Source organism: Lithobates pipiens, unplaced genomic scaffold (assembly GCF_037356315.1).
Source record: "Lithobates pipiens isolate NorthernLeopardFrog02 unplaced genomic scaffold, aLitPip1_a1.2 Scaffold_48, whole genome shotgun sequence".
Lineage (NCBI taxonomy): Eukaryota > Metazoa > Chordata > Amphibia > Anura > Ranidae > Lithobates > Lithobates pipiens.
The window spans coordinates 5,033,179-5,048,485 of NW_027507872.1; the positions used below are offsets into that span (position 1 = coordinate 5,033,179).

At 44.1% G+C, this 15,307-nt stretch overlaps 1 protein-coding gene across 2 annotated transcripts in view; it reads left to right on the forward strand.

The window, feature by feature from the left end:
- Positions 1 to 3,866: 3,866 nt before the first annotated feature.
- PPFIA3 (PPFI scaffold protein A3) overlaps positions 3,867 to 15,307 on the forward strand; it is a gene marked incomplete at its 3' end in the record, with an annotated part of 942,579 nt that continues 931,138 nt past the window's right edge. The window contains 2 exon segments of one of the 2 annotated variants that reach the window (XM_077467170.1): positions 3,867 to 4,075; positions 4,423 to 4,704. 2 annotated transcript variants of the gene reach the window in all.

Here is a 15,307-nt window from a genome sequence, read left to right on the forward strand (position 1 = left end):
ACATTTATTAAACAAAACAAACCTCCAATCAGTTTACTTGTATGTATGATTTAGATTAAAAAAAAAATATATTATATATATATATATATATTTATATTAAATAAAAACAGGTAGTCAAAACTTTTGGACAAAAAAAAAAAAAATGGGCTAACTTTACTGTTTTTATTTTATTTTTATTTTTTAAATGGTGTATTTTTTTCCCAAAAAAATGCATTTAAAAGACCTCTGTGCAAATGCCGTGTGACATAAAATATTGCAACAACCGCTATTTTATTCCCTAGGATCTCTGCTAAAAAAATATATATCCTTTTTGGGGGGGTCTAAGTGATTTTCTGGCAGAAAATACAGGATTTTTACTTGTAAGCAACAAGTGTCAGAAAAGATTTAGTCTTTAAATGGTTAAACTGAGAACTTCTACACACAGAGATGACTTCATTCATTGAAGTGTAAACATTGTATCTTTCTGTTCTTTTCTTGGCAGCCTGCCCAGAGAGGAGGAAAGTGTTGCTATGACGACTCAGTCAACTTAGACCATTCTATACAGAAGTCATTTCAAAGTCCCGCTGTAGTTCTAAATCGGCTTTTTATCAGCACAAATCGGCCGATGCCGATTATTTAAAAAACGGCGGTCGACCTCTAGTTCCATATAAAGTATAACTGGGACATCATTTCAAAAGCTCGACGCGTGAAAGCAGCACAGCCAATAAGTAAATGGTGGCGATATGTGGAAGGGAATCAAATCGACGAGGGCGTAAGGCAGGCCACAAATATGTAGATGAGAGAGAATGGCGTGCTGCATAGTGATGCATTGGAAAAAAAAAAAAAGAAGTGTCATAATCCAAAAAAAAAAAAAAAAAAAACAATGAACAAATGGAAGCACATTCTTACATTCTGCTATTACCTAACAAGATAATAATAGGAGATAAAACTTTAAACAGTAACATTTGAAAGTATTGAGGCAGGCCCTTGCACTACATGCTTTGGTGAATTCATCCATAAATCTAACCACAAAAGAGGTAGGTATAGTGTGTATGGGTCTGGCAAAGTCAGGAGATAGAGGATTGGTATCAGCTGACTTAGCAGTTGGGGGAGGTGGGTTCCTAATGAGTTTGGCCCACCAAAAAAAAAAAAAAAGCCTCTGGCACTCTGCATGAATTTAAGAACACACATAACATTTGTACATTTTAGGGGGTGTTTAGTGGAAAACATTACTATGGAGCTGACAAAATACATTGCTAAGTGACTAGGTTAGAGGTGTTTATGGGTCCAGAAGAGCATGCTGGGGAGGTTAGTGAAGACAAATATGCATGAAGGACAAAAAGGGAACTTTAAAAGCTTCCAGCATGCATGAGGACAAAGGGGCACAGCATATTACAGCATATTCCAATCATGGTAATTATGGAACGATAAAAGAAATACAATACATTAGCAAACATTAAATACATAGAATGTGATGTTAAAGGAGAAATCTTATCTTAATATTGTCCTTCTGCAGGACCTGAATGATGGCAGAACAGGTCTCAGGAATAATGATCCCCAGAGTCTGGGCAGAGATGCCTGTCGAGAACTTGAGGTCCTGAAGGCTTCTCCCTGTCGCCAAGTACCGGAAAGGGGCAACTAGCATCTGCTCTGGAGTGATGGTTTGCCTCATGCAGGTATCTTGCCTGCTGATATAAAGGGGTCAGCAAAGCCAACAGAAGGTGAAAAACTGGGTCAGTCATCCTGAGATGATTCCTGAAATTATCAGGATTATTCTCCCAGATCTCATGAAGCAAAGGCATGTGCGAGAATTCATCATGCTGGAGCAACCAAGTCTTGCTCCATGAACTCCTCTTCGCCCTGTTCATGGACTAGGTTTGTGTCAAAGCTAAAAGCCCAACACCAAGCCTCTGAAGAGCATGAACTCTACAACAAGTACGTACACGCAACACGGCTGGTCAGAACGGACTAACAGAAAGCACCGATAAACAGCAAGGCCTGAAAGAACAAACTGAAAAATAGAAATGAGTGGACGATAAGCACTGAAAAGCAAAGCGTACTATATAAATATAGGCCGTAATGACAAACAAATGCGAACTGACTACACACATTGATAAGCCTATACGCACCAACAAACACAAACTGTAGAGCAGTAACAATCTGAAGCACAAGTCTGAAAAGCGCAAATCGTCTCTAACCAAACTTCTACTAACACGCGATAAACACAAGATCAGCAGAAGGAGCCCAAAAGGTGCCGCACGTGGTGCTGAACTTCCCACAAGGCAAAACTCTTTACATCAGATTTGAGTGAAGGTACCATGTATTCAACCAGGTTTTCTTTGTAACACCAGCTGAGTACCAATTTTAATTGGTTAATTCAACTGTAACCTAAAGGTTACACATTAGAACAGTATATAGGTGATTGTGGTGACTAGTTCCAATAGGTAATGACTAAACGCTAACATTTGAGTGAAATGCATCTACCTTTTTGTCCCCTGCTCCATCTGTCAACCACTTGTCATATGAAGCTTGGAAGTGCAACTGTCCGGAATCATTTCGTTATGTTACACAGCATGTAACTGGGCTAGCACCTGACTAATGTGTGTGGGGATTAACCAGAGACTCACTCACCTAGAGTGGATTTTCTTGTTTCATCGATCCGAGGAGACCTAGGATCCCATATTGATGTGTCTCCACACCTCCCCACTCCATGGTGTGCAGGCAGTGAGGAGACAATGTGCTGTAACCTTTAGGAACCAATCATTGATAAGTAAGGATATACGGTAACCTCTTGCAACCAATCAGTGAGCAGTAATAATGTGCAGTATCCTCTAGCAACCAAGTAGTGAGTGCTAAGGATGTCTACCCTGTTTCCCTTAAAATAAGACCTAGCCTGATTGTCGGTGTTGGCTGCAATATAAGCCCTACCACCCAAATAAGCCCTACCCTGTTTCCTCAAAAATAATCCCTATCCTGAAAAGAAGACCTACAAGGACTTTAACTAGGGCTTATTTGGGGGGTAGGGCTTTTATTGCAGCTATCACCGACAATCACACTAGGTCTTATTTTAGGGGAAACAGGGTAGCAACCTCTAGAAACTAATCAGTGAGCAGTATTGATGTGCAGTAATCTCTAGCAACCAATCAAGAAGCAGAAATCATCTGCTGTAACCTCTAGCAAATAATCAGTGAGAAGTAATGTGTGCTGTAACCCCTAGCACCCATTCAGTAAGCAATAATGATACACTTAACCTCTGGCAACCAATCGCTGCCTGATCTGATTCAGTAAACTGCAATTTTTTTGTATATCTCAGCGCAGACAGAGAACTAAATTGCATTGGGAGGGGGGGGGGGGGGGGGGGGAGGAGGCAATATAATGTTTCCCCATGGTCCAATCAATAGTAAAGATTGCCCTGCATCACAATCACTGCAAGCATCTCCTTGCTGGTACAATGTGCATGTATAAAATTATGAGTCTTGTCCTGGGCAGGTGAATGGTCGCCCAGCTCTTACACTCCCTTCTCTTGGTACATCACATAGACCACAGATGAGCTCCCTATATGTAGAACTAAACACCACCATGCAAAGCACAGTCAATACTTTTCCTAGCAGGACTACCCCAACAAGCTGCACTCGCACTGCCACCTGCGCCAACACCCTGTTGACATCCCCCACCCATCGATACACCTTCCCTTTAAACAACCTCACCACGCTCGGAATGACATCATCCCTTAAATTTCATCCCGCCTCATCCAGTTTCTGATTGGCAGTTCGGCCTTCCTTTCACATGTCGATAGCTATAGGCTGTCGCTCACGCCGCTCAATGCTCACGGCCACGCCTCCGTAGGTGTAGGGGATGGCTCAGGTTTCTCTTTGTGCAGTGATAGGCTGAAGAAGGCGTATGTCTGACTGAAAGAGGGTGGGCAAAATGTGCCAGGGAGGTGCTGCCTCTGCTGAGCTCGGAATAGGGGTGATTTTTTTTGAGCACCCCGTTGTCTGAGCGGTGGGAGGAGCGGGGTGTCAGGCATCGGAAGGGATGATGGAAGTGAGGAGGACCGGCTTTGGTAACCCGATCACCGGCTGCCACAGCTGCTTCGGTAGTATAACTGCATCTTTGGGGCTCAAGCTACAGCTCTGACCGACACAGGACACAACAGAGGAGACAACAGTAGACATTTACAGGGATAAGGAAGCGCAGGACATCGTAGGAAGGAGGCAAACAGACAGGTGGCACAGGGACCACTGGGGAGGGGGGGTGATACTCACCATCCCAGAAGTATAGTCTGGGGACCAGGGACAGGATGGCAGTCATTATCCTCAGGTGATATAGACCACCTCTTGGGGATAGCTGGAGAAAAAAAAAAAGGATATCCATTTGAACATATTATGCATTTCTTTATATTACAATATTCAATAGGAATTAAAAAGATCATTCCAATTACAGATGCCAATAGACAGCCAATCAAGGGGTAGTAGATGAAGTGCGTGGACTATCCAATGTTATATAAATTAACCACAAGCAATCTGCCACTCTGTACATTGGAATCTTGAAGAGGGAAGCGTTAGAAAGCCCACCTAAAATCAGCCAGAGGGAGGAGAAGAGGGCCCTACCCAAGCAAGCTTACAATCTAAGAGACATCTGGATTCCGGGAGAGACCACACGCTCAGCTGGAGACGGCCTTTGAGAGGAAGAGATAGCCAGAGAGGCCCAGCTTGCTGAGATCAAGTAAGTCGGGGGAGGGGATGGATGATTGACAGCACCTCCTTGCACCTGTTCATGGATGGAGATGGGATTTGCAATCAGCTTCCCTCTTCTGCTGGGTACCACATCCTTCTCTGATCTATGGTGTCTGTCTGTAGCAGCACTGGAACAGTATATATACTGGGGGGCTGAGTATGTAATATCTGCCTCCTCTTAATCATTTCATTGTTAACCAACTCCTTGCTAGTGGCATCTTCAAGGAGTTTGGTCCTACCCAGCCATTATTCACCTCATCCTGCACCTGCTGTATCAGCCCACCCATTTGCAGTTTGCCTCTCCACATCCCCTGAGTGGTTTTCAGGCCCTTCCAACAGTGAAGGGATTAATGGAGCATTATCAACTGCCCTCTTCCATTTCTGCATATCTTGCCTTGCTACATCCTTCTTTGCTTTCCCTGACAACCAGTGTTGCAACCCTCCCCCATTTATGCCATTGTATCCCATCCTATTTATGTCTGCATCATTCTCATCTTCCTTTTTTCTTTGCAACCATCATTTGAATTTCTACAGTTTCCCTTTTAAAGTCTGGATGGTTTAACACATAATATCTATCTGCCTGCCTACATGCGGGCTTTGAGTATATGTGAGCCTGCTGTATATGGACATGTATTTTGCTATAAATATCTGTAAAAACATGTGGCCATGCAAAAAAATATGTGTGTATACCCAGTGGTGCTTTCACATATGATACTGTAGTTTACAATTTTGTGCGTGTGTGTATACATATATGCGTGTGTGTGTGTGTGTGTGTGTGTGTGTGTGTATATATATATATGTGTATATATATATATATATATATATATATATGTAATGTATTTGCTTTGTTTGTCTTGGAACACATGCCTTTTCCTCCCTATTTCCAGCAAATGTCAGTTTTGGCATTTTTGTATCATTGCTGTTCCTGATTTATTATGTGTGCCATGGGAATATTGTCTTCTTGGTCATTTTCCTTTATGTATCTTGATACGTCCCTCTAGCCGATATTCCATCTTTGCTATCACTTTCATCCTCAGACCCCTCCCTTATCAGCTGGCAGCTCACTGCATTCATGGAACCTCTTATTCATATAGGTGTGCCTGGCTAGAGGGTTGTGTTTGTCATGATAGTTGAAATGCAGTTTGCTACCCCAATAACTGCTATTATTCAGGATCACACCTGGTTTGTATCACAGTAACGCTCATTAGTAAAAAGGACAAGGTTATAAAAATAAAATTATGCAAAGATACAGCCCTATACTACTTTAGATACTTTGTAAAGGAAAATAAGCTAATATACAGTTCAGTATGTGACACCCTGGCAAATTTGTCAATGCCAACATGGATCAGTCCATCTTAATAATTGGAAACCCAGTTACATATCTCCAAATAACCTAACAAGAGTGTAGGTGATTTTTATTTGTTTTATTTTTCCCTTGTTTAGATTTGCTTAGATATGGCATTCTAAGGAGGAGTAGCCACACAGTTTTGAGGGGGATTGTATTTTTCACAGAAAGTTGTTACTTTTCTGAAATTTTGCTTTATGCAAACGGTTTGTTATTTAAAGCTGAGGTTAAACAAACTTTAAATTTAAATATGTTTCTCAGTAGCCACAAATTATATAAATCCACGCTCTGTGTACTAAATGCCTTTGCAAGCCCAATTAAAAGTAGTAGTAACATCACTGTGCATAGAGCAGAGCTGTGGCAGGGACCCAGCAGGCCCTACCTGCTACATGCTGTCTGTAGAAAATAGGAGGGGGCGGAGACAAGACCAGTCATCCTGCACAAGGAGAAAGAGCAGTAGTGACTGGTCTTTATTTCAGAAAGGTCCTGCTCATAATAAAATTTCCACACTGGATTAATACACATAGCTGAATGAAATAAATAAAATACACCAAGAATAACATGGGAATACACATGCCTCTGCATTTAGACAATATTTACTTATCCCAGAGTTTTTCTTTATCAACACTAAATCAACATACAGATTGTAGGAGCTCGCATCAATCAATCTGAAGCCATCTTTCCTTGGAATGATTGCTTTAAAATAATGAATAATGCCATTTTGTTTCTGCACTGGGATCATTATTTTCACCATACCTGCTGCCTTTTTAAATCCTGTATCGCCTGTGTGCATAACATGAGAAAATATGCTGCTAGGAGAATTTAGGTGTCCACCTTCCAACACCACAACCTTCTGCATACAGTTACTTAAAGTGGAGTTCCACCCATAATATGTTTACATCAATCAGCAGCTTTGTGCATGAACAACATCATTTGGGCCAAATTTTTTATTTATTTTTTACTTGCTCTGCCTGCATTGTTGCCATGGGGTCCCTTCTAATCTGCCAATTCCGGGCTGCAGGGATTTAAGTCATATCCTGCGGCGCCTGTGCTGCTGGGAGATGTGTGTCATCGCTTCCCTGGAGTCTGTGGGCAGCACCGAGGGATAGCATTGCATTCTTTCAAAACAGGAAATGACGCAATCAAAGGCGGGTCTACACACTGCCAGTGATATGCCTGGCTTACAATGTGCGTGCAGGAGATCAGGAGGTGCATGCTGGGTAGCCGTAGCCAGCATGCACCTTATCCCTGAAGAGAGTCCTTGTGGACTTCACATGCCCACAATCAAGATGGAATCCCTCAGGAAGATTAAAATAATTTAAGTAAATTATATATATATTTTTTACCTAAGAACAGGATTGAAATATATTTTATTTAAAAGGTATTTATTCAGTTTTCACAATATACGATACAAAGAAAAAAGATAATTTTACTCGCACATAAGGCCCTTGAGGGCATACAAAATCAGGTATCCACTGATATTCAATGAACGGACACACCATGCCAAAAACAAAGAAAACCCCAACCAACATTCACACATACACATTCATATTGGCATCACATTGCCAGGGCCCCTTATTTGGCGGAAAGTTCCACGCAAAACAATACCTGGCCAATTTGTTGTCGTCCGTCGGACCAGTACTCCTAAGCTACTGCAGTGGGAAGAAACTTATGGAGTAAGCTACGATGATAGGACATCCCCCAAGAAAACCTCAGACATCCAACCATGGCTGCCATATTTTGGTTAATTTCTTAGGACATGCCCTACTTTTATATATCAACTTAAAGCGGAGGTCCACCCTAAAGTGGACCTTCCGCTCATCGGAACCCTCCTCCCCTCCGGCGCCACAATTGGCACCTTTCAGGGGGGAGGGGGGTGCAGATACCTGTACAGTACAGGTATCTGCACCCACTTCCGGGATAGCTCTCTGCTGAAAGGGGCGTAGATTACGCCCCTTTCAGCAAGTGCCCCGCTGCCTGCTGGGAAACACACAGATCCCAGAGGCAGCGGGGACCGTCCTTATTGCGCAGCGTGACTCGCGCATGCGCAGTAGGGAACCGGGAAATGAAGCCGAAAGGCTCCATTTCCTGATTCCCATACCCAAGATGGCGGCGGCAGCACCCGAGAGACGATCTAGAGATCGGCTTCGGGTGCCGTCATCGCGGGCGCGCTGGACAGGTACTGGACAGGTAAGTGTCACTATTTTAAAAGTCAGCAGCTGCAGTATTTGTAGCTGCTGGCTTTTAAAAAAAAAAAAAAAAACGCGGAGTCCCGGCGGACTCCCGCTTTAACTTTAGGTAGAACCCCATGAACAATACGAAAGAAAGCATGGGCTGAAAGGGGCCCGCTTCCCTCCAATGCAATAAGGGATTGAAATATATACATGCGTTATTGTATATTATCACATACAAGCAGAGGGGATGCCGAAAAAAAAAAAAAATGTGGGAGCAGAACACCGCTTTAACCACTTCAATACAGGGCACTTAAACACCTTCCTGCCCAGACCAATTTTGAGCTTTCAGCGCTGATGCACTTTGAATGACAATTGCGTGGGCATACAACACTATACCCAAATGAAATTTCTATAATTTTTTTCCCACAAATAGAGCTTTCTTTTGGTGGTCTCTACGGTTTTTATTTTGAAAAAAAAATGTTTTTTTTGTTTCAGTTTCAAAACTTTGTAAATAAGTACGTTTTCTCCTTCACTGATGGGCACTGATGGGGCTACACTGATGGGCACTCATAAGGCGGCACTGATGGGCACCAATGAAGTGGCACTGATGAGGTGGCACTGATGGACACTGATATGTGGCACTGATAGGTGGCACTGATGGGCACTGATAGGCGGCACTGATGGGCGACACGGATGGGCACTGATAGGTGGCACAAATTGGCACTGATAGCTGGCATGGATTGGCATGGATGGGTGGCACAGATGGGCATGGATAGGCGGCACAGATGGGCATGGGTGGGCACTGATAGGTGGCATGGATGGGCACTGATAGGTGGCACGGATGGGCACTGATCGGCGGCACAGGTGGGCACTCATAGGTGGCATTGGTGTTATACTGTACTAATGGATGCCAATCAGTGCCAAACAATAATGCATGCCAATCAGTGATGCCCATTGTGGGCACTGGCATCCATTATGGGCACTGATTGGCATCCATTGTGGCACTGACTGGCATCCCTGGTGGTCTAGGGAGGATTACCTTTTGCTGGGCATCCCTGGTGGTCTGGTGGCGTCCCTGGTGGTCCAGTGTGGGCATCCTCGGGGGGACTGCGCTGATAATCGATCAGCACAGACCCCCCCTGTCAGAGGAGCAGCCGATCGGCTCTTCTCTACTCGCGTCTGACAGACGCGAGTGAGGAAAAGCCGATCACCGGCTCTTCCTATTTACACTGTGATCAGCCGTGATTGGACACGGCTGATCACGTGGTAAAGAGTCTCCGTCGGAGACTCTTTACCGAGATCATAGTCATATTCCTGCAATGAATTTATTTTTCCTTTTTGCTAGGGATGCACCGATACTTTTTTTTTGTAACCACCTCCATACAGTGCTTTTACACCCCCTTCCTGACCAGACCAATTTTCAGCTTTCAGCACTCTCACAGTTTGAATGACAATTACTCAGTCATGCAACACTGTACCCATATGAAACTTGCGTCCTTTTTTCCACACAAATAGAGCTTTATTTTAGTGGTATTTAATCACTAGTGGAATTTTTATTTTTTGTATAAATAAAAAAAAAAAAAAAACGTAAATTTTGTGAAAAAAAAATGCCTTTTTCTTTGTTTCTGTCATCAAATTTTGCTAATTAGTAATTTTTCTTCATAAACTTTGGCCAAAATTTATACTGCAACATATCTTTGGTAAAAATAACCCACATTAGTGTATAATATTTGGTCTTTGTGAAAGTTATAGAGTCTACAAACTATGGTGTCCATAACTGAAAATTGATCACATCTGATCAGGCCTTCAGTACATCAGGTGTATCTAATTTCTTGAGACACTAACAAGTCAGAAAAGTACAAATACCCCCCAAATGACCCCTTTTAAGAAAGTAGACATTCCAAGGTATTAAGTAGTTAGCATGGTGAGTTTTTTTAAGTTGTCATTTTTTCCCACAATTCTTTGAAAAATTAAGAGTGTTTTTTTTTTTTAAATACAAAATTGTCATAATATCGGGTTATTTCTCACACACAGCATATGCATACAACAAATTACACACCAAAATACATTCTGCGATACCACATGTGTGAGACTTTTACACAGCCTGGCCACGTACAGAGCACCAACATTGAAGTAGTACCTTCAGGCGTTCTACGAGCAAAAATGACACATCTCATTTTACAGCACTTTCGAAGGCCCTGGATTACCAGGACAATGGTGGAATTGCCCATAAAATGACCCCATTTTGGAAAGAAAACACCCCAACATATAATCTGTGAGGCATAATGAGTCTTTTGAACAGTTCATTTTTTTTTCCAGAAGTTTTGGGAAAATGTTGAAAAAAATGAAACCGCTTTTTTTTTTTTTTTTTCTTTTTTTTACACAAAGTTGTCAATTTATAAGATATTTCTAACACATAGCTTGTATAAAGCAAAAATTACACCCCAAAACACATTCTGCTACTCCTCTCAGTATGGCGATACCACATGTGTAGGACTTTTACTCAGCCTGGTCACATAGAGAGGCTGAACATTGAAGTAGTACCTTCAGGTGTTCTAGGAGCATAAATTGCACATCTCATTTCATTCCTACCAATCACACTTTTGAAGGTCCTGGAGCACCAGGACAATGGACTTGCCCACAAAATGACCCCATTTTGGAAATCAAACACCCCAACGTATATTCTATGTAGCATGGGCTGCAAATAGGAACTCGGGTACTCTGATGGGCTGCAGATTGGTACTCTGATGGCTTGGTGCCAGGTACTCTGATACTCTGATGGGCTGGTGCCAGGTACTCGGATACTCTAATGGGGTGGTGCCAGGTACTCGGATACTCTGATGGCTTGGTGCCAGGTACTCTGATACTCTGATGGGCTGGTGCCAGGTACTCGGATACTCTAATGGGGTGGTGCCAGGTACTCGGATACTCTGATAGGCTGGTGCCAGGTACTCGGGTACTCTGATGGGCTGGTGACAGGTACTCGGGTACTCTGACACGCAGTGTGCTCGTGATCACGCGCCGTGCACAGTGGGGATGTAACCATATGTGAGTCACGGCCGATCACGTGGTTAGCCACCGAAGGAACAGGGATGCGCACGCACAATTGCGAGCATTCCCTGTTTAAATGGGAGGACGTCATATGACGCCCTCCTGCCACAAGAGCTGCGCCTCCTGGCCGTCATTTGACGGCTGGCAGTCAGCAAGTAGTTAAAGTACTTACCAATACCTATTGCCTAGGAAGACTGGGTAGTGGGGTGGTAAAAACAATAAAAGTATAAATAAATTAATTTTTATTTATTGAATAATTAAATGAAAAGATGATACCTAACAACCGGTCCTTGAAGTGTTCCCTGGGTACTGAAGAGGCTTTGGGGACCAATATAGCAGCCTGGAGGAAATGGGTCAGAGGACGTTCAGGTGAGTAAAGCTATTTTTTATGACCCTCCCCAGACCACGGGTAGGCAACCTGTGGCTCTCCAGCTGTTGCAGAACTACAAGCCCCATCAGAGAGTAACTGGGAGTAACTGTAACTGCCACTTATGCAATACCTCATGGGACATGTAGAGCCATGCTTGTAACTGCCAGCCTTGCAATGCATCATGGGAAATGTAGTTCCACAACAGCTGGAGGGCCACAGGTTGGCCACCTCTGCCCTAGACCCAAACAAGCATTTTACTTTTACAGTGGTAGTGCAGTGCCACTGCAAGGGGGCATGTTTCTTTTCCCTGTAGTTCAGCTAGATTTTTTGTAAACGGTTCATGCATCCAACCAAAAAGAGGTGGAAGGATGAAAACAGGGATTGTGATCCAAATGAGAGACTGTCCCTCCCAATGACGTACAGTTTGGAGCTAAAGTATATAGCAGCACTTCTGAAGGCATTAGGAAATGTCTAATGCCTCGTACACACGATCAAACAATCCGGTGGAAAAGTCTGGCGGACTCAAGTCCGGTGGACAATCCCACCGTGTGTGGGCTCCGGCGGACTTTTTTTACCCAAAAGTCCAGCGGACTAAGAAAAAGTATTTTTGCACTCCAATCTGTCCGCCGGACTCGCATTTCGGCGGACAATCCGGCCGTGTGTGTGCGCCAGTCCGCCGTACTTTTGAAATGAACGGACTTTTCCCGCCCGGAGAAAAGTCCGCTCATTTTGAGCGCGTCTCCAGGTAGCCGGGGCCAGCGAAGGAGGCGTCACTGGCCCCGTCACCTGGTATGGACTTAAAGGGGAATCCCTACGCCGAAAAATCGGCGTGGGGGTCCCCCCAGGTCCATATCAGACCCTTATCCAAGCACGCTACCCGGCCGGCCCGGAAAGGGGGTGGGGACTAGCGAGCGCGCCCCCCCCCCTGAGCCGTACCAGGCCGCGTGCCCTCAACATGGGCCCAACCCCAAAGCACCTTGTCCCCATGTTGAGGACAAGGGCCTCTTCCCGACAACCCTGGCCATTGGTTGTCGGGGTCTGCGGGTGGGGGCTTATTGGAATCCAGAAGCCCCCTTTAATAAGGGGGCCCCCGGATACAGGCCCCCACCCTATGTGAATGAGTATGGGGTACAATGTACCCATTCACCTGTGAAAAAAATGTTAAAAAAAAAACACACAAGGGTTAAAAAAAGTTTATTGCACAGCTCCGGGGGTCTTCTTCCGTCTTCGGGGGTCTTCTCGCCGGACTCCTCCGATATCTTCTGCTAGCTCTTTTACTAGCGGAGGAGTCCGGCTTTCTTCTTCGCCGCCGCCCTCTTCTTCTGACTTCGCAGACCCCAACAACCAACGGCCAGGGTTGTCGGGAAGAGGCCCTTGTCCACATCAACATGGGGACAAGGTGCTTTGGGGTGGGGGGGGGGCGTGTGGTCCATGTGGTCCGCCAGACTAAGTCCGCCGGATAGTCTGCTACGTGTGTACGTGGCATAAGAAGCATCTCAGAATGATCTAAAATGTGACAGAATGCAAATTCTAACCTACACAATCCCTAATGGAATCCTGTACAGAAAAAATATGGTGGCTGCCATTTCTTACCTTTTGCAATTGCTAGCAGCCTGGCTGTCTCTGCTTGCTTTGACTTTGATCTAAAGCCTAGATCAGGAAAGTCCGAATAAAGTTTAAACTCCTACTTAGCTTACTCATTCTGAGTCAGTGACCTAGTAAGTACTGAAGTAATTGGCTCAGCATGAAAGCCACCAATATACTGTTTTCAGATGTCAGTAATGGCAGCCTTTTTACTGCTTCCCTATAGGTTTCCTTTAAATGTAACATCACTGCCCCTCCTCCCCACCTTGTTCAAACAGTGAATACTTTGTATTGATTGAAAAAACACATTCTGTGAATGGCAGCAATGTCAAGGGAGTGACCCCAGTGGTCAGTGTGTAGTGGGGCAGCTTCTTGGCACAGGACCAACTACTACAGTGATTATTGGCTTCCAAAGGAGCCCTTCAGGTATGAGATATGCATAGTTACATAGGTCCAAACAATTTAAGACTGCAATCAAGATCATGTATAGAGTTCAGCTTTAAAATTACCCTCTGTCGCTTCTTTACAAAATTAGACATCCCCACATGCATGCTGTGGTTTCACTTACTAGCCTCTATATTACCCCTATGCCCTGTAGTGAGATAGAGGCCAGTAGGTGGAACCACAGCATGCACTCAGAAATGTTAGATACTAGTGGGGGCCTTAGGTTTGCAAGAGAACAGAGTTGGTGCCCCCAGAACAGGTTAGTATTCTTACAGGGTGCTTTAAGTCTAGACTTTATTTTTCCCAGGGTTGTTTTTAACCATTTGATTCCCAAGGAGGAATTTTAAATATAAAGACTGACCTTCTCTTAGCTAGCACCTAAAGGCAGCATTTTTAAGAATATTTGTCCTTAATCCTTACAAATGCTTTAAATAAGCCTCTTACAGTATATATTGTAGAGGTCTACAATAAAGTATACCCAGTGAGAGTATACAGAAAAAGTATTTGATCCCCTGCTGATTTTTGTACCTTTTGCCCACTAACAAAGAAATGATTAGTCTATAATTTTAATGGTAGGTTTATTTTAACAGTGAGAGACAGAATAACAACAAAAATATCCAGAAAACCACATTTCATAAAAAGGTATAAATTGATTTCCATTTCAATGAGCCAAATAAGTATTTGATCCCCTTCAATCAGCAAAATGTATGGCTCCCAGGTGTCTTCTATATAGGTAAACCAGCTGAAATAAGGAGCACTCCCTTAAAGGTCACACATTTTGGCGTGTCAATGACTATCCCTGTTTGCCTTTGTGTACTCTGTTGTCTTTTTCTGCTAGTCGCCCCGACCTTGGCTTATTCCCTTACTATCCCTGTCCTCCTGTAGCCTATTGTGGGCGTGAGCTAGGGGACCCTGGGGGTCATGACCTGGAGCCAGTTGCAGCCCAGTCCATCTTCAACACTAGAGGCTCTGGTGAACACCTGCTGGCTCTTTTCTGCGCCCTAGGGAATCTTATGCTCTAACCCCGGTGGGATCCATGTTGGTGTTCCAGCGGCCCTGCCTTCCTCTACCACCCTGACTCACATCCGCAGCAGTCAGCCATAGGATCCACTACCTTGCGGTACACTCCTGATCCCAACGGTGTACATCTGTCATCTGGCCTCAGGTGGCCCGACACATTGGACCACTGTTTTGTCTATCATAGGAGATTCACACTGTATGTAATCTGTCTGCGCTTGTTCCCCCCCCCCCCCCCTTTCCCCTCTAGGCTGCAGATCGATCAAACTGTACTGATGGCAGTGGTGAGGCTGCTGCACTGATGGCAGTGGTGAGGTTGCTGCATTGATGGCAATGGTGAGGCTGCATTAATGACACTTGTGAGGCTGCAGATGGGCACTGACTCTTATTTTTGCTTCAAAGTTCCTTATTTGATATGTAATTTTTATTAAAAAAATTTTCCCCTGAAAATTCCCTCTTAAATGAATGTGCGTGTTATATACGTCTATGCGTGTTATACGCCGATAAATACGGGGGGCCTTCTCCCTCTGCCCATAAAAGTGATCTTGCGGCAAATCTGCCACAAAAAACAATTTTATCTGAAAGTGGACCTCCCACTGAAGAAGTG